The following is a 27,174-nucleotide window of genomic DNA, read 5'->3' on the forward strand; positions in this document are numbered from 1 at the left end:
GATTTCATGCCTGCAGAAATCAACATGTTCTGTGATGTGTGTGTGTGTGGGGGGGGGGGCAGGGGGGGGTGAGTTCACTTATTGTACTGCAATGCGGTTGCCACTAAGATGTGTTGCCACAAATGATATGCTTCCACCACATTGTAATTATTTTAGCAATATTATTATTGCATTTGTAATGGGCTAGTGACTTAAACCTGCACTCTTTCAAATGGCCAGCAGGGGGTGACTCTACTGGCTGCAGAAGAAGTCAGATTACGTGGAAGTGAATGGGAAAATGGCTGTACTTCTCACTTCATGGCTCACCTCCTACCTCACTGCCAGACAACAGTTCATCTCCCTCTCCAGTCACACCTCCACCTTCTCCTCTGTCACGCAGGGGGTCCCCCAAGGCTCTGTCCTTGGCCCCCTGCTCTTCATCTGTTACATACTCCCCCTTGGTTACATCATCCGCAAATTCAACCTGGACTTCCATTGTTACGCCGACGACACCCAGATCTACATCAGCACAAAATCCATTCAGAACCCACCCCTCACCCACATCGAAACCTGCATATCCGCAATAAAAACCTGGATGACCCACAACTTCCTCAAACTTAACAGTGACAAGACAGAACTCTCATCGGCACCAAATCCACACTCAGCAAAACCGGACCCATCACACTCACCATTGACGACACAACCATCACCCCCTTCCCCCTAGCTCGCAACCTTCGCTTCACCCTGGACCCCACCCTCTCATTTGATCCCCATGTCAGCTCCATCATCAAGACTTCATACTTCCATCTCTGCAATATTGCTAAAATCAGACACTGCCTCTCCCCCCCCCCTGCTGCTCATCCACACCTTCATCTCTTCGCGTTTGGACTATTGCAACTCCCTCCTCACTGGCATCACCTCCCGCTCCCTCCATAGACTCCAGATGGTTCAGAATTCAGCCGCCCGCCTGCTCACAAACACCCGGTCTCGCGATCACATCACTCCTGTTCTCCACTCTCTCCACTGGCTCCCCATAAAATAATGCATTCATTTCAAACTACTCCTCCTCACTTTCAAAGCCCTCCAAGCCTGACTGACCTCCTTCTTCCCCATCGCCCTAACCGAACCCTCCGATCCTCATCCAATGTTCCCCTCACATTCCCCCATCCAAACTTAAGAGCTTTGGAGATTGAGCATTCTCTAGAGCAGCACCCCGACTTTGGAACTCCCTCCCCCAGCCTGAACCACCTCCTCCAACCTGCCACCCCCCCCCCCCCCTTCCCCCCCCCCCCTCTCTTCTGTCCGGCTCCTGTCCCTCCCACACACTCACTCCCTCCCTTCTGTTTCCATATATCCCTGATTGATATCATTGTTATCTTATTGTTATCTTGTTAATTGTTAGATATCTGTTGCCCGTTGCTCGTTGTTATCTTGTTTTCTGTTGTACTCATGTTGTCAGCATCTTTGGGTCATTGAAAATTCATTTATGACCTCAGTAAACACTTTCCTAATGAGTTTATGGTCTTCTTCAATACAGCATGATGTTCATTTTCTAAATTATGGTCCCATTTAGAGTAGAATAGATGATAAAACAATGCTGTTTTAGGGCATGATTGATAGGCCGCCTGTCCAGTGATCGCGCAGCTCGCAAAATTTTCTTCTCCTTCAAATTGACATCACTTCTGTCTCCAAATAACCAAAATGGCGACGGTGAAAATCCCAACCTCGAAAAACATCAGCAGTAGCTACGTCCATATATTTATACGGTTTATTGTGCAAATGGGAGTGTGTATTTGCATGCGCGCGCGCGCGCGCGCGCATGTGTGTGTGTGTGTGTGTGTGTGTGTGTTCCAGTCATGTAAAACCACTTGCTAGTGGTTTTAAATAAGAGAGAAATCCAATAATGATCGTCTCCAATACCCCTCTTCTCAGCTAGGAGGGGAAAACAAACAAATAAAAAGAAAAGAAAAACAAGAGCCATGAATCCTAATGCCTACCATGAGCAGCCAACACACACACACACACACACACACACACACACACACACACACACACACACACACACACACACACACACACACACACACACACACACACACACACACACTCATTCTTTCATTCCCTCATGACTGCCAGCCTGCCGGCAGAAGTGTTTGTCTGCAAAGGAAATGGAATTTGATGATGAAAGTACCCTTGAAGCAGACACACACACACACACACACACACACACATACACAGCTCCTAAATTTCACTGACATGGCAGTATGACAGAAAATGTGTTTTTGTGCGTGGCAGCAGCATCAGTGGTTGTCCTCTGTGAGAGATGAATGATGGGCGGATAGAAGCGCTGGTGGAGGAGAGAGAGAGAGAGGGAGGGGGCTTGTGCATAAGAGGGAGATATTGGGAGAGTGGGATAGGATGAATGGATGCATGAGAGAAAATGACTAGAGAGAGGAAAAGGTTGGAGGGAAAGTGAACGTGAGAGGCCAAGTGAACAGAGGTGCTGTGTGAGCACTTAAAACCTCCTTAATACATTAAGCACATAATGTCCAAGGGTCTAACAACACAATGATCAAGTGTGCAAGCATCAAATGATGTGCTGTGAGATGCTGAAACTCACATCTCTTTGGTTCCAATTGAAAGACATCACATGAGTATGCATTAGGTCATGGCTTGTCTATTTCCCAGACTTGAAGTCAAGAAATTACATTTCAGACTTCACACCAAATTAAACACGAGTCTAACAGCCCGGGAATCTATCTCTGCTCTCCCAGCTGAGTGTGTGCAGTGTGGCTCTCTGCGGTGCACTTTCACCCACATGAGCCAAGGTGCTGAAGAGACCCACTGACGTTGCAATCCCTACAGCTGTCTGGGGCTAAAAATATGATGTATCACCTCATACTTTATCACCCATCCCATCAATGCTCACTGAAACACCATCAGCATTGGTGAACTACTCTGCAAACTTATGTCTGATGCTGGAAGTACTTATTTTAGTATGTTACATTTGTTGGCCTACCGTTTCTGCTTACAATGTGTTGCCACACCCGTGCAAGCACACAAGTGTATTAGGCCTTGGCCACACTGATCCGTGGTGTCTGTCCGTGTGCGTTCATTTCTCTGTTCACTTCCATTCATTTTCAATGAAAGCTGTCCGACTGTCCGTGGAGCATTCAGAAGCGTACGTATCCAGAAAATTTGCATACGTTTTGATGGACAGAAAGTTGAAGAGGGATGAACTTTTTCTGGATGGACGTATCGGATGGTCGGATGGTCGGATAGTCACTGTCCGTTTAGCCAATCAGAGTCGAGGTCTCGAGAGGAGGCGTTCCGAGATTTGTTTAAACTTTTCAAAGAAGATGTCGGCCGAGGCGGTGAAGGAGGCTATAATTAATGCTGTGTACACCATCACGCTGTTGTACAACGTGATAGTCAGTGTCACCGTCTGATTTCACCATCTAATCTGGTCATTCGGTGGCATTTTATTGCCACATAAGTAACGTAGCGCACAGAGCTAACAGCTAGCTGACGCCAGCTTTCTTCTTCTCTCGGTTTATAGGCGGGTCGCTGACACCTTCAAGGTGCTTACCGCCACCTGCTGTACAAGTAGGTTACTTGTACATGCAACGGACATAAATCTATCCGTCTATCCGTTCTGTCCATTTTCTGACGGATCAGTGTGGCCAAGGCCTTAGGGAAACTTTTATGAAGTACTTACACCGCAGGTGTCGGTGCATAAATTGCTCGGCTTCAATATCTGTTCGGGTAGGCATTTGATTGGCTGTACGTCGGGCACGGGGTGGGATTAACGTGTGCAAAATTGCCGACAGCTTTAGATGAGCTAACAAGCTAACGCTCAAATACTGATGATATCAGACATGCTAGACATTAAAATATGAATCAGGGTTAGGCGTTAGGTTTAGGGTTTGGGTTAGAGTTAGACCCATATGGGTTAGACCGCGTTGTGGACTCCGAGCCGAAGCACTTCCGGTAGGGCGAGCAGATTCTGTAAGCCGAGTAGAATCCGTACTTACACCGGCAGCTGGAAGCGCAGGCTGTTTCAGTTTGGCGTCCTTGTTAACAGAGTAAAGCGGTCACGCCAGCCGCGGCACGGGCATCTTGCGGCCTGCAGTGATAGTTTCAGCATTTGGTCTATTTTTGACGCAAGCCGTGAGCAGCCAGACATGAAGTCAGTACAAGTTGTGACCGGTGTGGAGCAAAACTGAACGTTTCTGGTGTGAATGAATGGCAGGCTCCTGCTCCAGCTGAATTGACATGTGGTACCGCTTCCGTTTCCAGTGTGTTTGCGCCATTAAAGGGAGGGCTTTGGGCTTGGGTTGTGTGTGGCTTGTAATTGTCGTGGCATTTTCTTACCCTCCTGCTGTTCAGCCCCCCCCCGCATTAGCTCTCATGACTCATTTTCCTGATCAATTATTTTGATCAATAATGTTGCCCATTATATCTGCATTAGAACAGTACCATAACAACTTGTTCATTGTTTTTATTTTCTTTGTTTTTTTAGATGTTTTTTCCAGCACCAGTTGGAGTCCAACAAGCTGTCAAATGAAAGCTGAGAATCCACAGATTACGGTGGTATTAGGCTGATCACTCGACAACCAAAACTCACCGAACTAGCAGTCGAACACTCAGACCTGCAACGAGGGAGGGAGGATCACACTATTCCCCCCAGATCCCCCCCCCCCCCCCCCCCTCCACGAACATGTGCCTCGGCCGACCAGAGGAGGCACTAGTGCAGTGACCCTTAGTCATACCCTTAATCCCACCTGCAGACACGGCCAATTGTGCCTGTATGGACGCCCGACCAAGCCGGAGGTAATACGGGGGCTCGAACCTGCGACCCTTATGTTGATTGGTGGGGAATCTACTGCTGAACTGCCATCTTGTCGTTTACCTGCGTGTCAAATGTTACACGGTGTTTCTGTTTGACGCATTTAAAAAAAGACATTGGAGGAGAAAGTGTCAGCACACAGACGGAGAGAAAGTGACCCCGGGCGCTTGGGGCAAGGAGGGGGCGGCGTGAGGGGGAGGAGAGGAGAAGAGGAAGAGACACCAAAGAAAAAGACAGATGATGGAACAGAACAATACACGCGCACACACACACACACACACACACACACACACACACACACACGCTCACGGGCATGCGGGGGACAGGAGGTGTTATTTTGTACTCTATCATCACACTGTGTGCTGGCCGCTGGCTTAGCCTAACTCTCCACAGACACATCTGTTTATCTTCCCTCTCTGTTCCTCCAGTCATATGCATCTCTTTTATCTAGCCTTTCCTGTCACCGTCCACTGAATCTATCTTTGCTCCCTCTGTCTCTCTATCAATCAATAACGTTTGTCCACCCTCATATAAAAAAAGTATTATATACACTGGATGTACAAAAATATCAGGACATCCTGATATTGAGCTGCAGCCCATTTTTGCACAATCCACATCTCAATTGTCTCCAAGTTTTAAAATCCTTCTCTAACTCTCCTCGTCTTCTCTTTACCTACATGAGTGAGTATATTAGGACGCTGTTGTTGTTGGCCTTTTCATCACTAACAGTATCAGCAGCACCGCCGGCTCTCCCAGTTATGAGTGTCAGCTTCAATTAGCTGAGACAACACACTTATCGATCGGAGTCCGCCGGCCGTTTGTACTCCGACATCCTCCCGTTCAAAGGACAACAAGCGACAGGGATTGCAGCAGCAGCACGGATGAAACGCGACGCCCCACTCAAACGAGCGGAGGAATATTTCGGTTTAGTAATCAGCATCGAATCAGCAAACCTATAAAGGGTTATTCACAAGGAGAAGCAGTGTAGAATGTTTTTGATGCATGATGCATCATCTCCACATCTTTATGGTATTAAACACACACACAGTGCTGTACAGGATTCCGGCCGATGTTTGTTCTTATCTCGAAGGAAGATAACTGCTCAGACGGTGGGCATTACTGAGATATTTGACATGATTCATATTTGTCACTTTATAGATGAGCAGAATTTTGGGTCTAGAATTAGATGTTGTGGGTTTTCAGACACTGGAAGCATGCCCCCACTGATCAATAGACATATCAATTAATCAACTTTATTTCAGACACAAGTGGGTCCATAAAGAGACATAGGCAATACAGGAAACATTTAGAAGTGCATAAGAAACACACATGCTCTTGCCCCAACAATGCGACGTTGAGGAGAACCGTAAAAAGGATTAAGAAATATAAATTAAAAGATATACAAACTTTGGCGCCAGTGTTTCCAGAAGCATGATGTATACCTCGTATCACTCTTAGTTATGTCAGCAAGAGCCATTATAATCTGATTGCTAGACACTGTCAGTCTGCCCATATATTTAAACATAAAATTTCTCAGACCAGCATAAAAAGTGGGTACATTCCTAGACACAAACATTTCACTTGCACTATTCCACCTGGGGAGTTTGAGCAGTATACGGAATGCATCGTTGTATGCCACCTGAAGTTTTTTCATTCTCGCATTGCTATAGCTACACCACAGGTGGGCTGTATATACAGAGGAGTACAGAAGGTTCTAAAAAGTGACATTTTTACATCGTCAGTACACATATGGAATTTGCGTGCCAGCATGTTGGCTTGGCCATACAGCTTGCCACACTGTCCCTGCACATCATCATCATCATAGAGATCATCCCTTTTTATATGACCCAGGTATTTAACCTTCCCCACTACGTCAAGCACCTCACCAGCCAATAAAAATGAGGGGAAGGTGAGCTTCTTATCCTCGTGGTTCTAGTGATCATAACAACACTCTTTTTAGAATTGAATTTGATGTCATACATCATGCCATACCTAGAGCATACTCTGAGAAGCTGCTGTAGGCCGGCACTGCATGCAGACAGTATAACTAGATCATCAGCATAAATCAAGTGATTAAAAAGGCTATCCCCTGCCATACAGCCAGTGTTACATTGACTTCACTCTTTGGTCAAACCATCCATATATAAATTGAAGAGCACCGGGAACAGAATTCCACCCTGGCGCACCCCATTGGACACTGGAAAAGGTGTGGGCAAACTCTTTCCCCAACTAGCGTGCATGGATTGGTGAGAATACCAGAACTGTAGGATCCTTATTAGGTATGAGGGGACACCTAACTCCTGTAGCTTTAAAAACAGTTTACTGTGGTTGATACATTATGATCAAAAGCCTTTGATGCATCAAAGAAACACATAAATATTGTGGTGTTACATCTTCTGTAGTTACTGACAATTTCCTTAAGTGCATATGTGCATAAATCAGTGCCATGTTTATTCTTAAAGCAAAACTGATTGTCAGCAGATATGTATTCTTTGAGCCTATCCATGATGATACCTTCTAGTACCTTGCTTCCCAGTGCAATAGGTCTATAATTTTCTATGCTAGTTAATTTACCTGTTTTGTTTTTGACTACCGGCACCAACATGACAGATATCATGGAGCCAGGCAATATTCCAGGCATCATCAAACCAGAGAAGCACATGGCAAGTAGCACTGAGATTCTATGACTAGCATACTTGAGGTGTTCTGCCGTTATATAATCCTGGCCACAAGCTTTGTTCAATTTTCAGTCTCAATGGCAGAGCACACTTCCTCAGGTCTGATAGTTACACCATCACTGTGCAAAATCTCACCAATATTAAAAACATCACTCTTAACACAGTTAAAGATACTCATTACTCACATAATGTTTCTTCCACAGCTCTGCGATACTGTCAGACCCAGTAGTGCCATCAATACAAGAAGGCAGTGGCATCTTACTATTGTTAACCACCTTCACTTCCTTCCAGAACTCGAATACATTATTCCGTTGTAGCTTTTTGGCCATAGAATTAGCCGTCATGGCCTGCTCATTTTTTTTAATATAGCGTACTGCATATTTAAATCTAGCATTTACCTGCTTCTTGTATTCACATTCTGGGCCGTGCCTAGGTTTCCCTGCTGCTAAAACCCACCTTTTAAAAGCCTCTCTGGCCTCTACATGGAATTCAGCAACATAATCTCTCCATCCAGGTCTCAGGTTATGATGTTGAACCCTTCTTTTTTCTCTGAATGGTTCACTTCCATTACTTAAACAGCTTACAATTTTGTCATATAATGTACACAGGTATTATGGCTTGCATCCTTACAATTAATATTTCCACAAATAATAGCATCAACAGGTATATCGATGTTACATAAGTACATATCAGACAGTGCCTTATAGCATTGCAAGTCATCTTCAGTGAACTTAGACCAATCCAATGTCACACTTTGTTCATGGTTATCATTACTGTCCAGCTCTGGTAGACCCTTGACATTAATGGACATAGAGACAGGAATGTGATCCGAAGTAGTAAGACCATACAAGATCTCAACCTTCTCAATGCTATCATGAGCATCAGCTGTGGCTATACAGTGGTCCAGCCAGGATGTTGAGTGCCAAGCTTCACTCACATATGTGTAGCTATCTGCTGGCAGCAGCACCTTGGTGGACAGGATAACCTTGCTGTCTTCGCAGAATTGTAATAGGTGCTGGCCAAATAGTGAGTTAATATCTGGCATGTCAGCATTCATATCTCTCAGTACAAATATAGATGTGTACTCATTTTCTTTTATATAAGAACTTATAAAAGCAAGCCTATTAAGATATTCATCCTCATTTTTGTAACATTCGTAAGGCGTATAAATATTCAAAATTATAAAGACACTTTTATCATGCACAACTTTAATGCCTATATGCACCAGTCCACGTCAAGCCTAATCACACTTATCACTGAGTCAAATTTCTTATGCCAAAGAATGGCCACACCTCCTGGGATCAGTACTGTTGTAGATTCCCCTGCCCGTGGAAATCGTCGTGTACAGAGTTAAGTTTGGCCAGGTCTTGTGTCGCTAAGAAAGTCTCCTGTACACACAAGACATCAGCGTTCTCTAAGAGCTTGTTAATAGGTTGAGGCGATGTCTCGTCATAGACGCTGGGTTAGCTGGATCAGCCTGGCTGGGGGCGTGGTCAGGGTGGGGTAAATCCCCCGTTCTATGATTCAGCAAAGTTAGAATTTAGCTGCTAGCCCAGCCCAGGCAGACACAATCGGGGATTTGACCATCACAGTAAACGCACATCTGAACAGAAGTCTTGTGTTCTGCTCTAGAATCCCCAAACCTGTAGTGTAGAGCCGCAGCACCTTCCTTTGGTGAGTCAGCCCATTGAGATATATGGGCGGTTTTACCCCACTCGCGCGCCAGCCGTATCACATTTTGTGGGTGTTCCCACACGTGCCGACTGTTTTCTATAACAACGCGCTGCACATTCGCTCCAGCGCCCTGACCGAGGCGTAGACCCCGCGAGTTATAAGACACAACTCTCATAGATCAACATGATTGACTAGCGTGCAGTGAGAGCCCCAGGCACAGCTTATGCACCTTCGTGTCAAGTGGTGTTTTACTCCCAGCCCCTGCAACAGCCCTGGACTTGTGTGCCTCGAAGAAACGGCGTACATAGGTCCCTTCTGGCCATAGCAGCGGCTCATACAGCTCGCCTATACCTCTTTGCATTCGATGATGCTTTGAAGGAGCTGTACCAGGTTTGGTCAGTGTTTTGACAGGTTACATCTCTAGAGAGTTTGTCTTTCAGATAACTTGCTAGCGTCTCTGAGTCTAGGTCGAGCAAGAATTTTGTTGCGAACACACTCACCAGCTTAGTCTTTACAGCTTGTATGTTCCCCACTGGTTCCAACAATGCCATACGTCTTCGGTCTTGATGCGAGCGCAGGCTTCTTGGGGTTACGCGCCTTTCATAACGACAGTACTCCCCGTAGCTGACGATCAAGAGCTGCTGTCTGTCTGCAGCTCATCTCTCTCCTGAAACGCATCACCAGCCCCGTGGGCAGGGCCAGAGGATCCACGATGCATTTCTATTTCCATCAGCCAGCGATCCATGGCCGCTGTAGTCGCCCCCAGGTTCTCATTTACGCCTGCCTGAGCGTCCAGGGCCATTCTCATCTTGGAGACTTCCCAGCTCAGATGTGTCACTCTGTGTCAATACTGGACACTTTATTTGGTTGTGAAATTGTTGTGATTGATGGTCACACTGTGATGCCCACTCCACAAAGACTGTACTTGACACCAATTTTTTCAATCAATAAAAACACGTTCATGCCATACCTTTACACAGGCCCTAATGTATATTTGTGTCTCATCATTTAGCCTGTGCTGTCATGTGCAGGAGCGGCGGGTAAAAGTTACAACTAAGCCTACTCTCAATGAACACATAATGTTTTGAACATGATGTATCAGTTCAAGGTGCCATTGTATTTCAGTGAACATTTCAGTGGTTAAGGTATTACGCTGCCATGCTGGTGACCTGCGTTCAAATCCAGGTTCTGGCATTATTTTATTTTTACATAGATGTTTATTCAATGTCTAAAAAACTTCTAATAGACGTTGAAATGACGTCTATAGGCTACCACTAGACGTCTATTAAACTTTCACTTTTAAACCTTCAATAGCCTTAGTCTAGACTAGACGTCTACAGACAAATAGATGTTGAATAGACGTTTTATAAACATCTTTTAGATGTGAAATTGCTCAGTGGAACATGCACACACACACACACACACACACACACACACACACACACACACACACACACACACACACACACACACACACACACATACACACAACTTCTCCGGCTGTCTCTTTCCCCCTCCCCTCTCTCTCTCTCTCTCTCTCTCTCTCTCTCTCTCTCTCTCTCTCTCTCTCTCCCTGCAGAAGTCAGTAACCTGCTGCAATCCGCACTAGATCAATAGGTCATGTCATTATTCTGTAGGTGGAGTTTCAACCGCACGGCCCCGCACAACCTCTCAGGACCATCTCAGCACAATAATGACCACAAACACATACAGTAGGCAAGATTTTGTTTTGTAACATTGTCCCTCTTTTAGTGCACATTTCTCTATGGGAGTTCATAAAGGGTCACACTAATGACTACACATGAACATGCGTGCGTGCACACGCTCGCTCGCACACACACACACACACACACACACACACACACACACACACACACACACACACACACACACACACACACACACACTCACACAGACACACACACAGGTGCACTGCAGACACTCCCAAGCGTAGGTCAGTATTTTGTTTTGTAAGGCGCCATAGTCCACAGACTCATAGCTTTGGATATCAAAAATATGAATGCCCAGAGCGCTTCCAATGCGCACAGACACAGCGCACGGAGCTGACTGACAGTTAGTAGCTATAGTGTTAGCTAGCATGCAAGGTAAATAAAATAGCAAGCTAACATCAACCCAACAAGATAAGATACATGGACATTTACATAACATTTTACATGGACATTATCCCACGGACACTATCCTGCCCCCACCACCCCCCCATTATATATCACTTAAGACTTAAGTCTTAAGTCTTAAAGGACTTACTGGACTTACCTGGACATGCATGGTCATTTACATGGACCCCATTATATATAATTTTAGATTAAGATTGTTTTCTGTTTGCTCTATCTTCTGCTATTGCTGTGATTGCTGCACACATTCTTGATTTGTAATAGCGCACAAGATTCCTAGGGTGGAGACTCTGGAGATGATGCGCCACTTGTCCTCTTCTCCCTACTTATACCCCCACCACTTATAAAGCCTCAGCCGGAAGGATAAGTGACATCACTGATGACATCACAACAATGACATCACAATTGCTCAATTGACATCACTGATGGCATCACAGGTAACACTACAACACAGCACCTGAAGGGCAGACTCCACTTTTGGTGTCTGGACAAGGCTCAACTTCTGCAAGTTTTAGTCCAGTCCGATCAGCTTGAGTCTCAACATCTGCTGAGGTTTCTGGGTAGCCCAGCTGAGTCCAGTCCAGTTTTTGGTGGCGTACGGTCGTGTTTCAAGCTGGACAAAGGAGAGGTGAGTGGCGCCGAGGGCTCAGCCTTCGTGCTGCGACACAGAACTTCAAATCTCATAGAACGGACCTCAGATAGGACACCTACAGACACCAACGTTTCTTCAACCAGTCACCTCGGCACAGAGTGCCCCACACACAAAGGGAACACCCCAGAGTGCGATGAGATAGGGAGAGGAAAAACTGAAGAGGATGGAGGAGGGAGAGAAGGAGCGCAGGATGAGGGGGAGCCATCTCCCACTGCCATGGAGAGGATGGAAGAGTTTGTACACAAGATGTGGGACGGCCGGTGGACCGTCTTCCCCCACGATATGCTCCCTGATTGGCTGAAAGACAACGAATACCTGCTTCATGGCCACAGGCCTCCGATGCCGTCATTCCGTGCCTGCTTCAAGAGCATCTTCAAAATCCACACCGAGACGGGAAACATCTGGACACACCTGCTAGGCTGTGTCTTCTTCCTGTGTCTGGGGCTGATGTTCATGTTTCGGCCAAACATGTCGTTCGTGGCTCCAATTCAGGAGAAGCTTGTGATTGGGATGTTTTTCCTGGGAGCCGTCCTCTGCCTCTGCTTCTCCTGGCTCTTCCACACTCTCTACTGCCACTCTGAGGGCATGGCCAGAGTCTTTTCCAAGCTGGACTACAGCGGGATAGCCTTCCTGATCATGGGCTCGTTCGTCCCCTGGCTCTACTACGCCTTCTACTGCTCCCCTCAGCCCTGCGTCATCTACCTGATAGTGGTGTGTGTAATGGGACTGGCAGCCATCTTCGTCTCCCAGTGTGAGTTCTTCTGCATGCCACAGTACAGAAGAGTCAGAGCTGGTGTATTTGTAGCTTTGGGTTTGAGCGGTGTGGTGCCCATGCTGCACTTCGTCATCAGCGACGACCAGAGCGACAAGATTCGAGCGACCACCATGGGTCAGGTTGGCTGGCTGGTGCTCATGGGCGCACTCTACATCGCCGGGGCCTGTCTGTACACCCTGCGCATCCCTGAGAGGTTCTTCCCCGGCAAGTGTGACATCTGGTTCCATTCCCACCAGTTGTTCCACATCCTGGTTGTGGCTGCAGCTTTCATTCATTTCCACAGCGTCTCCAATCTGCAGGAGTTTCGCGCCATGGCCGGAGGGGGCTGCGCAGAGGACTAAGGAGACACTGATTCAAATATACACAGAATTACAGTACACACAACACACAGACTTAGACATGGAAGAACAGCCGCTCTGCCTCAAGCGAAGACCGAAGTGGCTTGTGTGTGTCTCTGTGCGTCAAACCTAGGACGCTTGAGATGGGCGAGTCATGAACGAATCGTTCGAAACTCGTGACTCATTTCAGTGACTCGGGAGTCGCAAGTCATCGTCTGACTCGACTCGCCCCCTATATCAAGTTAATTGCTGTATTAGCCCTGTGAGAAAAGCAACCACTTTGGCGCTTGCTTCAACTCAGTATACTCGCTCTCCCGGAGGCAAAATCCCCTCCCTGCCATGAGCTGAAGGGAGAGTGAAGTGAGCCGAGGCCACAGCCCCTCCCTACCTTGAGCTGAGCTGGTCCCGGGTTTCTGTGCTCCACAGAAAGCTTTTTTCTAAGACCATTTTCACTTTTGGCTCACATACTGTACCTCTCAGGGGATTCATAAATACTCGACCAGCAACGTTGATCACTCTGGGGATCCACAGTAACAGCACTTTACATTTTGCCCAAAATGTCTACAATGCATAAACAAACATGGCAAATTACACTGAGGTGATTTCATTCAGTCATACTTTCAAACAAGTAATTTGGCCCATTTGCAAGTATCGACTTTGGGAGCGGGTGGAAAAAAAGCTTAATTGCTTGTGGTGACAGCAGATCCCGAGGGCAGGTAAAGCTGGAGGTTGGCTGGCTCGCTGAACTTCTTTGGATTTCTGCATGCTGAACAGTAAACATGTCCTAGTGATGTGAAAAATCACTGCGTCATTTCCTTTCTAAACCCACATTTCACTGGGAAAGTTCACAGAGAAAGTCCGCTTGCAGTCCGCCCCAGAGATTTCCACCATTTGAAAAAAATCTGACTTCTACTGTGATGTGGCCTTAAATGGGAGCTGTGACATTAAGTGAGAGTCACACATCAACACACAGCCGTCAATCTGGATCCACCCTCTCCTTCAACATCACCAAAATGTCATTTTTGCATCTCCGTAATATTGCACGACTTTGGCCCACCCTCTCATCCCCAGCTTGCTACTGAAACACTCATCCACCTTCATAATCTCCAGACTAGACTATACTGTAACAACATCCTATACAGTATGGCCTCCCTTCCACTGTCCTCCAAAAACTACAGAACTCAGCTGCCCGGTTGCTGCACCCACTCTTGCTCCAGAGAATGCATCACACACATCCTTCAACACCTTCACTGGCTCCCAGTACAGCACCGAATCCACTTCAAGACGCCCCATCATACCTGACAGACAGACCTTCTCCATCGCCACTCCCCCACTCCATCGCCACCTCCATGCCAACCTCCTGACCCCCATCATCAGGAGCAAGCACCGCACCTTGGGGTTACCCTCTGGAATTCCACACATCCTAAACTCAGACTCACTCCCTTCATTCAAAAATCAACTTCAAACCCACCTTTTCAAACAAGGGCAAATTCAGGCCCAGGAATACACCACAATGACAGATTAGCAAAAAAGAATAAGACACATTATGGACCCCTGCATCTCGCCATAGGACCCAAGAGGAAGGCTAACATTTTTACTCAATCAATTGATGACATCATCACCGATGACATCACTGATGACATCATCACTGATGACATCACCACTGATGAGATCCTATGCATTATCCGTTCCTGACTGACTGAATGAATGCAGCATGACTCACCTCAAAAATCCTTCTCTTGACCACACGCTTGCTGCACACGTGGTAAAAAGCCTACAAGACTCCCACTACCTCTCCAAAACTGAAATTCACATGTCTGTCATCTTCTACCAACTCCTTTATCCACTTTCCCTTTGTAACTTTTATATTTTGTATTTGTATCTTTGTATTGTTGTTTGTACTGTCAAGTGTATTTGAGTACGTAGAAAAGTGCTACATAAATCCAATCAATTATTATTAATTAAATCTGACTTTTTGAAATGCTCTTAAACCTATTTTGTCTATGAAACTTTAACTTAAAATAAAGCACCACAACAGTGGTTCATTTGTGTGAATTCAAGTAGAAACAACAGGGGACAAAATGCCCAAAATGAAGTTAAGAGGTCTTTCATGCAACAGGGGAGACGTGCGCTTAACACACGAACACAGTTGAAGTGCGACATCAACACTTGGCAGTCTTAGCTCAGATGTGGAGCGGGACAGATGGAAATAGAAAGCAAATGCACAAATGTATGATCTTGGCCATATTGTTCTCGACCTTCACACTGATGAAGCAAGCGGAACGCAATTCAAATAGAGAGAGAGAAAGGGAGGGACAAGTGGACATGGACAGAGGGAGAGACAGAGACAAACAAACGATGCGAGACAGAGTGTGCGAGACAGAGAGGTCCAGCTGGATGCAGTGATGTGTGTTGTGGGCCTGCCAGGGCTGTTTTGCTTCTTAAAAGGTGTTTTAGCCTTCTCCACAGAGCGGCCCGGGGTAGCGGGGGGCACACCAGCCAGGCTGAACTAATGGCCCCCTGACAGGGAGGAAAGAGGCTGAGGAGATTTGAGAGAGGTTGAGAAGAGAGGGGTGGATGAAGATCAGCAGGGGTGGATGGGTGGGTGGATGGGAGGATGGAAAGATCCCGTTGAGAGCAGAGTGGGGGGCTGAGAGGGCTTGTGTGGGTTTGTGTGGGTGAGAGGAACGAGGAGAGCAGCAGGGACAGATAGACGGACGGATGGCGTGATTGAAAGAAAGATGTGGTTGAATGAAAGCAGTGGGAGTTGGAGGATTTGAGTGAGAGAAAGCAGCAGAGGTGGATAGGTAGATGGATAATTAGCAGTAATAGGGTTAGAGAGGCTTTGTGTGGGATAGAAGCTGAAGGGTAGACGGTCACAGTTTCGGTCCTTTGAACTCCAGGAAGGAGTTAGCATCTTGCAGTGGCATGCAGAAACCACCCGCTGTGCTCCACATCTTACTCGACTGAGTCTGTAGATGTTTGCCTGCAGTCCTACTGCGCTGTTTTCATCTGCACTCTTGTACGTCCCTCTGTCTGCTGTGTTATTTCAGCCCAAAATATAGTAATTATCAGGGGGCCTGTTGATGGCGCTGTGCCAGCTTCTCATCCCCCCCCCCCACACACACACACACACACACTCCCAGATGTGTTTCCATTCAGGTTTTGTGCAAATTCTAAGCAAACTTTTGAAAAGTCGACAATCTTAAAATTCAAATCAGGTGTTTCCATAACGGCTGTTAGACGCAGCCACTGTGCAAAAGACAACAACTGACTCTGCAAAGATGGGATCCCCCCCTCATGGACATTATCCCACGGACACCCTCTCCAACCCCCCGCCCCCACCCTCTCCCCTCATTACAGTATGATGTCACTTTTTACTTTGCACTTTATCATTTACATTGTTTTCTGTTTGCTCCATCTTCTGCTATTGATGGCTGTGCTGCATACTTGCACCAAGTCAAATTCCTGGTTTGTAATATGATTACTCACTGGCTATTCAAATGAATCTTGAAGGCATTTTATGGACGGAGTGAGAGCCTTTGGGTGCAACACTTTAGGATCCAGAACAGCACTTTGCAGGATTGTCAGGCCGGTTGTTGTGGTGCCACATTAAAAACCCACAAGTTGCCAGCTGCACACCACACAGGGTCAGCTGACATGCCAGTTAATGTCCGCGACCTCAGCTCACCTTATTCCAAAAAGGTGTTCCCTTCTCCCATTTTGCGCATTAACTGTTTCTTTTTTCTCGAAAAAGGCGAAACCCGCCTCAAGCGAGCATTTTTGTTTTTTTGTCGAAACGAATTGTGCTATTTCCGTTAACCTTTTTTAATTTGATACTTCAAAATGCGCATCAAAATACATTGATGGAAACATGGCTTCTCTCTCTCTCTGAGTTTGGCTGTCTTTGGCTTGCTTGCTTTTTTTCTCCCTTTATGTCTTCTCTCTCTCCATCACACTCTCTATCCTGTAGACTGACTGTATTGGTCTCGGGGTTATACATTATGTTTGCATTGAATGGGTTATTGATTGGCTTGACTTGTTTGGCATGTCAACCATCGACTCTGGTAAGGGACAGCTGAAATGTATGTATATTTGTGTGTACTTATATGTATGTGTACAGGTATGTATGCACATATACATAGCTATATAATTAATATTTATGTTATTGTATTATATATTATTTACTAAACTACACTATATTACTTAACATTAATAAAATAAATAAAAAAATAATTAAGAAAAAAAATAAAATAATAATAATAGAAAAAGGGGGTAGGACTAGATAAGTTTTTGAACTTCTTCCTACTCCTTTTTGAACATGGAAATCTTCATTTGAATTATGTAATGGATTTTTCTTTCTTGAATGATATGCTTGATCATTTGATTTTGTTTGTTTTGTTTCTTGAATGTACTTAAATGTACATGTTTTTATTTGTCTTTTTTTAACAACATGTTCAAAATAAACTAAATAAACTAAACTAAACTAAACTATCCCTCTGCTCTGGGGAGAGGTCTTTTTTTTCACTTTGATTGACAGTCAGCTCTGATGACACAGCGGCCTCTGATTTGTCTCGAGACCTAGGGGGAAGTGTGTGTGTGTGTGTGTGTGTGTGTGTGTGTGTGTGTGTGTGTGTGTGTGTGTGTGTGTGTGTGTGTGTGTGTGTGTGTGTGTGTGTGTGTGTGTGTGTGTGTGTGTGTGTGTGTGTGTGTGTGCGTGCGTGTGTGAGAGAGAGAGAGACAGAGAGAGAGAGAGTTTGTCTGTGTGACACTCAAAGTTTAGAGTCTGTTCCCTGTCACATCAATCTTCTCACCCTGTCGCTGGGTCAACCCAGCTTCTGTCCATGTCCCCTTAAACACCACTGTTGTGAAAATAGTGGTGTGTGTGTGTGTGTGTGTGTGTGTGTGTGTTGGGGTTGGTGGTTGTTAGCATTATGTTTAGGGTGATCAAACACTCTATGAAGCAGGTCCGATGTAGCCGACATGTCTGAGTCAGTAATGAGGGCATTGATTTTTTTGTAGCTCCTGAGTGATTGCAAGTCACTTTTTGTTGATATCAGCTCTGGCTCTTCCCCCGTCGAGTGGCCTTGGCACCAGCTCACACTGTTCATATTGACATTATTTACCAGCTGTGGCAGGTCTGTATCCGCTCAGGATATTAGAAATTGGGAGATTAACCATAGCTCATAGCCCTCAAGCACAAAATGTCAAAACGTAAAAAAAAAAAAAAAAAAAAAAAAGTTCTTCTGGTAGTTGAGAATTCAGTCAGCGTCTTTTCAGACACACTCTCTCTGTCTTCAGGGCCCCCAGGGTTTCACCGCCTATACTGCACACAGAAGAGACAGACCCAGGCTTTCACTGCCTACTGCACACAGAAGAGACAGACCAAGGCTTTCACTGCCTACTGCACACAGAAGAGACAGACCGAGGCTTTCACTGCCTACTTTACACAGAAGAGACAGACCCAGACTTTCACTGCCTACTGCACACAGAAGAGACAGACCCAGGCTTTCACTGCCTACTGCACACAGAAGAGACAGACCCAGGCTTTCACTGCCTACTGCACACAGAAGAGACAGACCCAGGCTTTCACTGCCTACTGCACACAGAAGAGACAGACCCAGGCTTTCACTGCCTACTGCACACAGAAGAGACAGACCCAGGCTTTCACTGCCTACTTTACACAGAAGAGACAGACCCAGGCTTTCACTGCCTACTGGACACAGAAGAGACAGACCCAGGCTTTCACTGCCTACTGCACACAGAAGAGACAGACCCAGGCTTTCACTGCCTACTTTACACAGAAGAGACAGACCCAGGCTTTCACTGCCTACTTTACACAGAAGAGACAGACCCAGGCTTTCACTGCCTACTGCACACAGAAGAGACAGACCCAGGCTTTCACTTCCTATACTGCACACAGAAGAGACAGACCCAGGCTTTCACTGCCTACTGCACACAGAAGAGACAGACCCAGGCTTTCACTGCCTACTTTACACAGAAGAGACAGACCCAGGCTTTCACTGCCTACTTTACACAGAAGAGACAGACCCAGGCTTTCACTTCCTATACTGCACACAGAAGAGACAGACCCAGGCTTTCACTGCCTACTGCACACAGAAGAGACAGACTCAGGGAGGTTAATGGGAGGGACTTTTATGGCCCAATCCCACCGCAGCTAGTAGCGCGGTCCCGCTCCGCTCGACTCGACTTTTGGTCTCATCCCACCGGTATAAACCGGCCCAGCTCGGTTTGATTTGGGGCTGAGCTGGGCTACTTTTAGTACCTGCCTCGTCGGGGTTCTATTCTGCCTACCCGGGTCCATACCGTGACGTGAAAACATTGTAGGCGACTGATTGGTCAGGCAGAATCGTGTTTACTCTCTATATCCTACTGTCAATGCAGCGCTGCATACCAGTTTACCTTCTTTTCTCTTCTATTATGCTTTTCCAGTCTTTTGTTTTGCTGCCTTCGCCTCTGGTGAAATAAAATCGGCGCGGTGGTTTCAATTGTCCAAAAGTCCGCTGCTCTGAAGCGCTTGTGTAGTTAGTGCTGCGTCGGCTCCGCTAGGCCGCAGGCGCCTGGTGAAGCCGCGGTTTTGCCTGGTGAGAGGCCGCGGGGGTAGAGGCTTCACTCTAGCGCAACCCCCGTCCCTCGCGCCCGCCCCTCGTGCAGCGCTTGTGAGTTTTGACTAACAACAAAGTGATATCCATTCTCCTGGTCGATTGTCACTTTTGCCCATGTACACTGTAACACCCGCCCAACATGCTGTGATGCTATGAGCTGGCTGCTCAGGCCAGGATCAAGGACTGTGGTCATGCCAGCACTGCTCTCTCTCTCTCTCTCTCTCACACACACACACACACACACACACACACACACACACACACACACACACACACACACACACACACACACACACACACACACACACTGTAGGTAATTTAGAGGCACCAGTATTTCATAAACAGTTTAAAAGTTCTGTGTATGGATTTAATTGTAACGTTATGTTATAGCCTATTTCAGAACATGGGTGGAGGGCAGATATGCGGTCGCTGTGACGACCAGGTGTGGGCGGGGGCAGATGAAGGGCGGTCGAAGCAGAACGTCCATCGGGTTGAAGCAAGTAGAGCCGAGTGGTGACGGGCTGTGCAGGGCTGTAAAATGTGGTGGAATTGAGCCATTAGTCTCATCAGGCACCTCTTTACCTCCCTCTGCCTCCGGACTGCCGCTCAACCCCACACCAGCTAATTAGCTGCTTTGAACCTGATGGGGCCAGGGTGGGGTATTATGTGGCTCAACGGTTAGCGCTGTCACCTCACGGCAAGAAGAAGCCATCCTCAGCCCCAGTCTTCTCCTACTCCCCGTGTTCACAGGTCTTCTCCTACTCCTCGTGTTCACAGGTCTTCTCCTACTCCTCGTGCTCACAGGTCTTCTCCTACTCCTCGTGCTCACAGGTCTTCTCCTACTCCTCGTGTTCACAGGTCTTCTCCTACTCCCCGTGTTCACAGGTCTTCTCCTACTCCTCGTGCTCACAGGTCTTCTCCTACTCCCCGTGTTCACAGGTCTTCTCCTACTCCTCGTGCTCACAGGTCTTCTCCTACTCCCCGTGTTCACAGGTCTTCTCCTACTCCCCGTGTTCACAGGTCTTCTCCTACTCCTCGTGTTCACAGGTCTTCTCCTACTCCCCGTGTTCACAGGTCTTCTCCTACTCCCCGTGTTCACAGGTCTTCTCCTACTCCCCGTGTTCACAGGTCTTCTCCTACTCCCCGTGTTCACAGGTCTTCTCCTACTCCCCGTGCTCACAGGTCTTCTCCTACTCCCCGTGTTCACAGGTCTTCTCCTACTCCCCGTGTTCACAGGTCTTCTCCTACTCCCCGTGCTCACAGGTCTTCTCCTACTCCTCGTGTTCACAGGACTTCTCCTACTCCTTGTGCTCACAGGTCTTCTCCTACTCCTCGTGTTCACAGGTCTTCTCCTACTCCCCGTGTTCACAGGTCTTCTCCTACTCCCCGTGTTCACAGGTCTTCTCCTACTCCCCGTGTTCACAGGTCTTCTCCTACTCCCCATGTTCACAGGTCTTCTCCTACTCCCCGTGCTCACAGGTCTTCTCCTACTCCCCGTGCTCACAGGTCTTCTCCTACTCCCCGTGTTCACAGGTCTTCTCCTACTCCCCGTGCTCACAGGTCTTCTCCTACTCCCCGTGTTCACAGGTCTTCTCCTACTCCCCGTGTTCACAGGTCTTCTCCTACTCCCCGTGTTCACATCGCTTTCCTTTGGGTGTGTTCCCCCCATTACTTTCCCCATTACGTTGCTCAGTCTGAATGGGCCTAATTAATCTTTTCCCTTTAATTAAGGGGGTTGGGGGGAATAATTATTGTGGCGCACATCAGATGATGATGCAAGTAAAAAAACAAAACTATAAAACGTGTATGGCTGGCTTTCTAAGATCCTCACTAATGCCCGGAGGTCTAATGCCCTGATGCTTGTTAGGAAGATTCATCCCGCCATCATGTTTACGACAGCAGTATCTCTATGACACTGTAGTAGGATGCTGTGGTGGTGGTGGGTTTATTTCTCTGTATTGTGTGTGTGTGCGTGTGTGTGTTCGTGTGTGTTTTGAGTTGTGTCTGTTAACAACATGTTCTGTGTATCTGCTCTGAGAGACAGATTAGCATGACAAAACGGGTGTCCTAGATAAGCTGTGTGCGCGCGTGTGCACACCTGTATACACTGCATCTATCAGCCAACTCTCTCTCAGGTGTCTCTGCCTATCGCCGTCTGTCACTATCTGCTCTCTTCTAAGAAGTAGACAAGAGATAGAAACCTGAGAGAAAAATTGCCAACAGGCTGTAAGGCTGCAGGCAGAGATCTGTCGCTCACTCCCTTGTCTCTGTCTGTCTCCATATTCATCTGTCTGTCTGCCAGTCTGTCTGTCTGTCTGTCTGTCTGTCCATCTTTCTTTCTGTCTGTCTGTCTGTCTGTCTGTCTGTCTGTCTGTCTATATTCCTCCCCCCCTCTCCCTATCTGTCTGTCTTTTGTCTAAAGACTCGAACATGAATGCCCAAAAGCAAGCAGTCATCTTTTGTTTAGAAACAGACAGTACATTTTATGTCCAAAAATCCTGAATTGAAACAAAGCATGTTGGTCTGTTTGTTTGTCTGTCTGTCTGTCTGTCTGTCTGTCTGTCTGTCTGTCTGTCTGTCTGTCTGTCTGTCTGTCTGGCTCTCTCTCTCTCCATCCTCTATAATGGAGAATAACACATCCACATATCAGTCACAAGGCATCTTGATAGCCCTGAGCCCCTCATGTACTGTACAGTTTCTGAGTTGCAGTAGTGTTGATCTAAGGACTTAATCTCTAATTAAGTCCCCCGTCTTCATCATCTTATATCGACTTCAAAACAAATTGACCTAGAATCACAAGCTTGGTAAAAAAAAACTAAAATGTATCCAAAGTTTTCTGAGAAAGTAAGACGACTCTTGAAATTGGATCTGTCATCTTATATTGACTTGAAAACATGCACAAGTACTTCACAATGCCCACTTTAAAAGCCTGATGCGTCCGGATTGTAACATGGATGACAGACACGGGTAGAAAGTTATTGATAGAACTGTCTCAGGATTAAATCCCCTCTGCAACATATCTGAACAAAACACAAGATTAATGTCAAATTAGCACTGCTCCAGTGCTGTCATCTTATATTGACTTAAAAAAAAAACCTGCTAAGCTGACCCCAAATCACTGCTCCTGCCCTTAACAGCTTTCACCTTTGGGTGCTGGCCCTCATATGAGAGGCACCAGCAGTAAGTTATTGACATAGTGATCTCGTGCCAGACTAAATCCCCTTTCAAGCGTCTAATATTGACCTACAACAGGCAAACAGGCAACTTGAGCCGATGAGCACTTGTGTTCTGATACAAGTCTGATGGGCCCTTGGCTGTCCGCTCTGCTGACGTTTTCTTGAGCCAGGATTGTAAATATGCAATCCTGGCGCCCAGAGTTGTCTGATGACATGATACACTCTGGGACAGACGGGCGATATTTTGGGGTTTCCGGTGTTGAGCGGATGTCCGTGCCAAGACTTCCGCTTCTGTGCAGCACGGTCATTGTTTACAGTGAGATTGACGCGAGAATGGAGTTGATCGGCCAATACTTTTTCTAGGTGTTTTAGGTCCGGACGACAGTTCAGCTAATCCAGGGGTGCCCAATACGCCGATCGCGATCGACCGGTCAATCGCGAAGGTAGTGTGGTAGATCGCATGGCATTGAGGGGAAAAAAAATAATTATAATTATAATAAAATAAAATATAATGGAAGTACATGCAGTTGTTTATTTTAATTATGGATCATAATACAATGCAATTGTATTGTAAAGTGAGAAAAAATAAATCATGTATTGGGGGAAAAAGTGATGCATCGATTTAAGATGCATCGATAATTGTAATCGAATCGAATCGTAGCCCTCTGAATCGTAATCGAATCGAATCATGTGGCCAGTGAAGATTCACAGCCCTAATGTCAAGTGGTTGTGGGACAACGAGAAAGTGTTGTGAGGTTAGTTACTGCAGGCTGGAAACGATGTGTGTGCGTTTGCGATGTTGAAACTGGACTGGTAGATCTCGGGAGGCTGGCTACTTGAAAAGTAGATCTTGGGTCAAAAAAGTTTGGGCACCCCTGAGCTAATCTCTATAAACAGATAGTTGCATATATGAGACGTTGTCGGACTGTAAACAACAACGGAAGCGGAAGTCTTGGCGCGAACGTCCGCTCTATACCGGAAACCCAGAAATATCGCCCGTCTGTCGCAGAGTCCTAGTCGTCAGACTGATAGACTCTGGGTGCCCAGGGTTGTAAGATTGACTCTGTTTAAGCAAGTTGAACGACACATTTCACCTTTACAAGTCAAAAGGTGCTTTCACACTGGCGCTGTTCCCGAGCACACTTGTCCGCAAATTGACCCCAGGTCCGGAATGTTTGATGAGTGTAAAGGTTGCGTTCCATTTCGTTCCGTCCCCGGGCGCGGAACAGGGAACCGTGACAGGGTCCACTTGAAAAGGTGGTCTGGGGAACGCTTTGGGGTGTCCGGGGACGGAACACTTGCGAATGTGAACGCCAAGGGCGAGGATACTACACTCCAGGCGTAGTTGATGATGCAAGTGTACTCTGCAAGTGTTCCATTCCGTTCCCGAGCATGGAAGACATGTTGTTATTTGAAAGCTGACCAGCAGCGGAGAGGGGAGGGGGGCCAAATCGTGCCCGGGCACGGAACTGTAACACCCAGGCCACGGTGTGGCCTCTGTCTTGAAATGCCCTGATTAACTTCACCTGTGACCCTCCCCCCCTCCTGGTAATCAGCAGTGATCATGGGCACCTGGTTAGAGACCTGGTTAGAGACCTGGTTAGAGACCCATAAAACTGGAACTCATACTGTATCTAATTTAATGCCTGTCTAACTGGGACTGTAAATTCATGTAAATTCCCTGCACATTAATGCCTATATAACTTAGCCTGTAAATTTAATGTACATTCAATGTAAACTCTTATCTAACTCTGACTGTAAATTCATGTAAATCCACTGCCTATTTAACGTATATTTAACTCAGTCTGTAAATCTCATGTAAATCCAAAGTAAATTCATATTTATCAACCACAGAACACTTCACCACTCATGTACATATTGTATATTGACTCGATTTGATTCGATTTGATTGCACTTGCAACCTTGCGATTGCCGTTAGTTATCTTCCTACTTCTTATCCCTGTATATTGATGTGACCGCTACGCTGCATACAGACACTAAGACAAATTCCTCGTATGTAACTTGCATACTGTGGCAATAAAAGTGATCCTGATTCTGATTCTGATTCTGACTATATAAATGTGTGTGAGTATCAGGCTCACTGCTGATCATAACATTCTGTGCTGCTGTGTTCCTGCTCAAGACTCTGGTGCTCAAGACTGGTATTGTACAAGTTTCTTACAGACTATTCCTGTGTTTTAAGAAACTTGTTAGTTTAGTTTGTTGGCCGTCCAACACCGTTTAGACCAGGCTCTGTTCTTTTTGTTGTTTGGTTTTTTGTTAACCCTTCAGTCTCAGTAAAGACTTAAAAACTGCTTCTGTCTCTGTCATCTCTGCATTTGGGTCCACACTCACACTCACAGCATTACAGGAACGGAACGGAACCAAAGCAATCATTCCCAGTGAGAAAGCACCCAAAGATAATCACACACATCAATTAATACAAGCAGTCACATAAATATCAACTCCCTTTTTTTACTTAGAGAGTGCTTTAAAATCTGAATGTGAACATAAATTTAAACAAACGATTCAGCGATTATCTGTCAATGATTCGATTAAATTCGATTCACACGTCCGCATCGATTAAACAATTATTTTTGACACCCCTAGTCAAAACACATTTCTATGAGGCCATTTACACCTGGCGCTAACATGCGTTTTCTGCCATCAGAACAGAAAACGCCAGGTGTAAATGGAATCAGGTTAATGTGGTCAAGCACATTATCTGATTGCAATCTGATGGCAGAAAACATGTTAACGCCAGGTGTAAATGGCCTCTATGATAATCAAATGTACATACTGAAAAACACATGTAAATACTGTGACATTGAAAAAGTAATGCATTTCTTTATTAACAAAACATTTGGAAAAGCCCATAAATCATAGATTTACTGCATTGTTTCCTCTCAATGTGAAAATTTTGGCTGATACAGATAACCAATATTAACACTGCAACATCGGACTGATGCCGATATGTTAAAAAATGACTAACATCGGCCGATACCGATATGATTGCCGATATATCATGCATCCCTATCAGTATCACATGCGCATGCACGCACACGCAGGCACACGCACACACACACACACACACGCACACACACACACACACACACACACACACACACACACACACACACACGCACACACACACACGAAAATATCAGTATGTTTCAGTGGGAAGAATGAGGGACTGAGGCTAATATGCTAATATGACTGGTATGAGAGATGGGGTTCTGGTGGCTTAGGCTGAAATTTGGATGGCATGAAATCAGAGATTCTTGTGTTCGGGTCTGTGTTCGCTGTTCGTAATGCGATCACGGATTTCCTGGAGCATCCATTCTCACTACTGTAACTCCTTCCTCTTTCATTCTCTCTCCATTTCTCTCTCTCTCTCCATCTCTCTCTCTCTCTCTCTCTCTCTCTCTCTATCTCTCTCTCTCTTACTCTTTCTTCCAGTCTTTCTCCTGCTCTTCATGGTACTCTCTTATCTTTCTGTGCCTTTTTGTCTCTCTTCCACCATCCATCTTTTCGACTTATTTTTCTACTGAGCACTTCTTTATCAGATTATCATTCTTTGTTATCACATTTGCATATTCACACAAGAGACTCAGCTAAATGCCTGAAATATAAATATACATCTTTCGTAGCGGACACCTTTAAAACGTTCCTTTAATCTGCACTTCTCTGAATGTATTTGATGTGGGGGTTTTTTTCACTTTAGGGATTAGTAAACCATTTTGGGCATTCATTTCCATTTGATCGTCCTTCCTCCTCAATCGTTGGCGCAGTCTCACCATCTGTCCCTTTGATGGAGTTCTCTACGCCATTCCCTCAAGCCTGTGCTCAAACCTTCCTTTGTCAAGAACTTTTGCTTCAACCAAATACTCACTACTTTGGGGGAAGAAAAGAAAAACTCCAAACACAGCAAGCCTGGTTATTTTCCAAAAAATAACTAAAGTCATGCTGATAAGATGTAAAAGATGCAGATGGACAGGGAATGTGTGTGTCACGTGTGTGTGTGTGTGTGTGTGTGTGTGTGTGTGTGTGTGTGTGTGTGTGTGTGTGTGTGTGTGAGTGTCTGTGTGTGTGTGTGGTCATGCATGTGTTCTGTGTTTGTGTGTGCACATGGGTGTGTCTACAGGTTGCTTTGTGTGTGTGCGTTTCTGTATGTTGCGCACGCAGTGCTGCAGCTGCTACTTTGCATTGCAAAAGTGAGTCCAACGCCTCCTAGAGAGAAGAGGATCTCCTGTGTTGGACTCAGGCCAAGCGAGAAGAGGATCTCCTGTGTTGGA

The 27,174-nt window shown here is 46.1% G+C and overlaps 1 protein-coding gene and 1 pseudogene across 3 annotated transcripts in view; both read left to right on the forward strand.

Moving 5' to 3' along the window:
- Positions 1 to 27,174, forward strand: part of grm8a (glutamate receptor, metabotropic 8a) — a gene marked incomplete at both ends in the record, with an annotated part of 1,167,224 nt that overhangs the window by 120,104 nt on the left and 1,019,946 nt on the right. The gene's annotated exons all lie outside the window — the stretch shown is intronic.
- On the forward strand, positions 7,432 to 13,080 carry LOC310791072 (adiponectin receptor protein 2 pseudogene; annotated as a pseudogene). The gene is made up of 2 exons: positions 7,432 to 7,495; positions 11,750 to 13,080. The product of its transcript is annotated as an adiponectin receptor protein 2 pseudogene (transcript).

This window comes from Poromitra crassiceps (assembly GCF_964638095.1).
Source record: "Poromitra crassiceps genome assembly, chromosome: 2".
Taxonomy (NCBI): Eukaryota; Metazoa; Chordata; class Actinopteri; order Beryciformes; family Melamphaidae; genus Poromitra; species Poromitra crassiceps.